This window comes from Haemaphysalis longicornis, unplaced genomic scaffold (genome assembly GCF_048455015.1).
Source record: "Haemaphysalis longicornis isolate Haplotype H1 unplaced genomic scaffold, Haemaphysalis longicornis Haplotype H1 scaffold_1, whole genome shotgun sequence".
In the NCBI taxonomy this organism is placed as follows: domain Eukaryota; kingdom Metazoa; phylum Arthropoda; class Arachnida; order Ixodida; family Ixodidae; genus Haemaphysalis; species Haemaphysalis longicornis.
The window spans coordinates 361,676,071-361,679,081 of record NW_027526203.1 but is presented as its reverse complement, the minus strand read 5'-3'; the positions used below and the strand labels follow the sequence as shown (position 1 = coordinate 361,679,081).

The 3,011-nt window shown below is 46.8% G+C and overlaps 1 protein-coding gene across 1 annotated transcript in view; it reads left to right on the top strand.

Annotated features, from left to right (window-relative positions):
* The first annotated feature begins 179 nt into the window (after nt 1-179).
* Nucleotides 180-3,011, top strand: part of Hr39 (Nuclear hormone receptor FTZ-F1 beta) — an 82,466-nt gene continuing 79,634 nt past the window's right edge. The window contains exon 1 of the mRNA XM_077686164.1: nt 180-1,018. The gene's annotated coding sequence lies outside the window, so the exon portion shown is untranslated. The remainder of the gene's footprint in view (nt 1,019-3,011) is intronic.

Sequence of the window (3,011 nt, the reverse complement as noted above, 5' to 3'; positions counted from 1 at the left end):
AGGTGCCGAAAAGGCCAAAATGGCGCCAAAAAGGCCTTATTTGATTGGCTGTTAGCTTCCGCAATGAACCTGAATGGCCAATCAGAACACGCTTGTGGGAAGATGGCGACGCGCAGCCCTTTTTAACTCCATGGTCTACAGACCAGACGGCCAGAGTTGGCCCTCGTTTAGGTAAACTCGGTAAACCTCATTCTGAAACAATGATATCATTCCTACTCGTTTTTTACACTAATTCTGGTGGGGCAATGACAACTGCCACATGGATGGAGTTATGTGTAACCTGGCTGTGCTTATAGCCTACTTAAACACAAACGGAGCTGTAGGACCCGCCTAAACGTCACACGAGGGCTGTACAGCTCATATGCAATGCTTGTCAGATTCTCTGTGCGATAAAAGTTCAGTTCATTCATAGTGCCAAATTCACTCATAAGCGCACATGTTAATATATATATTTTCTATCAGACTTAAAAAAAATTAAATTGCCTTTATCACGTATTGTCAATTTTTATAACCTAGTAGTTTCATATTTGAAAGGCTGGCGACACATCGGAGGCGCAACACTCACTACCTCACGATCAGCAACAACCGCGAGCCATGCGCGAGCGTAGTTGGCGTAGTGTGGAAAGAGGTTGCTTGTGCTTGTCAAAAGCGCGTCGCGACACCTATGGACTGTGTGACTAAGCTGGAACGGTGTGCTTTTGCCTTGAGCGAGGGGCGCATAACGCCGTGATTCGTGGTGTAATTTCGCGTTACACAAATTTAATGCCTCGGGAGTGTGCTACGATGCCGTCGTGCGCTCTGCATGAAGCGTGGCTCCAATAACCGGGGCATACCGATGCATTTGCTAGATCGGTTCCAGCAAGCGTCCTGTGAGCCCGTGAATGTGGAGTTTTCGGTTTCGGAGAGACTGCCAGCCGACATTCGCGTTAGGCCTAGTTGGCTGCTATGCAGGCTGACAGAAGCGAGGAATTATTGCTGTGCCGAAAGAACCGCCGGACGCGAATCGTAATGGAAAAAGGTGAGTGCCTTTGTCCGGCCTTGCGGCTGTTGCGTCGGCGAGTTTCGGCGGAGCCAGTCTTCGTAGCGAGCGATCGATATTGTTTGGGTCGTCCGCCGGAGCGCAAGGGTACTGACCCTGCGGAGCGAGTTTTTTGACGCTCGCTCCGCATTTGCAGCGACCGAAAAGACGCACGTGTTTCTAAAATGCATTCGAGAGTCCAGTGTGAGCCCAGAGACTGGCTGCAAGCAACACCGATCGTAGTCGGTGGTGGTTGCAGCGTGGTCGGAGCTGAAATTTTGGACCCTTCGGCATTCTGCTTTCAATCAGTTGTGAAATGAGCACCCGTTGTTAGCATCGCGCGTCGCCCATTCGAACGCCATATGATTCATAAGAGGAGAAATGAGCGGCAGCAGCGCTTTACAGTGCCGCCCGATCGGCTTGCCGGCCTAATTCTTTCTTTCCTTTCTTTTTTTGTTTTACAAATGAGAACGCCAGCGCAAGCTGCACGACAACTTGGGAAAGTGCCTTGAGCAATGTCTCGTCGGCTGCCGGTGCAGATGCTTGGCATTCTTGAAGGGGCCCCTTTTATGACAGTATCGATATCGCGGATCGTAGCTGCTAGTTGACGCTTCCGGCACTCTCTCCTCATTTCTTCCCCCTTTTGCCTGCTGCCTATTGTTCACGCCGCCACCACACTGAGCCCGGCACTTGGAGGAGAAAAGAAGAAAAAAAATCATCTGACCTGATTTGATAACGAAGCCCAGCGTTTTTTTCTGTGCGGTGGCTTTGTCCGCTGCTGCATGACTAGCATAACGACTGCTTTAAATGAAGCTTGGCTGTTGTGTTAAAAGGGCATGCCGCGCTGACGAATTTGTCTGCCAGCGAGCGAGGTTCGCTAAGAATGTTTTGAAACAGTTGTTTCCTCGCAAACCCTGCGCTCACCGAATCCCGCCTTTTCGAAAGTTAAAAAGCAAGAGAAGAAGCGGAAAGAGTGAATACAAACTCCGCAAAGTTGGCTAGCGCATGTTTTGCTCTAACGTAATGCAGCGTTTGTTCCAGTGCAACGGTGAAAGCGGGCTTGTAGCGCCAGCAAAACTTTGTGGCTGAAAGCACTCGCAGACTGCTTTCAACCTTTTCAACTCGAACTATAACGAATGTAGGACGAATTATATTGAAAATTTTGTTTCTTCGTTGTCGGCGGAAAGTACATGACCATTAACGCGCAGGCCTGAAAACCAGTTTGTGGGTTTATAAAATTACGATCATCAATGCTTGTTTTATGTTGTGTGTGCTACCAGTGTTAATTCGGTCAGAATCTTGATTGCAACATTTTCGATTCTTTTGGGGTCCTTTTCTTTTTCCCGAATTTTTTCTCTAAGTATGATCGCCTACGTCATTTTTATATTGTTTACCCGCCGATATATGTTGTACCATAAGATATGTGTGTGGGATGGACGAGGTCTACGAGGCAGGTGTCACTTAAAATAGAAAAAAGGCCGTGACAGGCATCCACATAAAAAAAAAACCTACTCATGTTTGGGTGTATTCTTGGTTTTGTTACCAGGGTTTATTGTGGCTTCCAGGTTGCGTTTCAGATGCCAAGCTCAGTAGCATCTTCAATACTAACCCATTTGTTTCAAATTAATGTGTTCTCAACACAAAGCTCTGTAAAGAAGAGCAGGAAGTTGCGCATGAATGAAAAATCGCATTGTGCTTGTTTCGAACTCAGTGTTAGTTATTTTGTATTAATGATGCCTCATTCTGTGCGAAATCCTAGTGCTCAAGAAACTAGTGTGAAAATGTGGACAAAACCCAAAAATGTTTTCTGTGCATTAGGGTCCTTTTTGTTCACGCATTTCTCTCAATGAAGAAAGGGATGGATTTGCTTTGTAAATCTTTTTCTAATTTAAAGGTAAATTCGTAACATTGCTGCCTTCATTGGGTGGGGAGAAAAACCGGCAGTCGAGAACAAAGGAGCTTCCCGAAGGAAGGCTGATCAGCCAGATTCTGT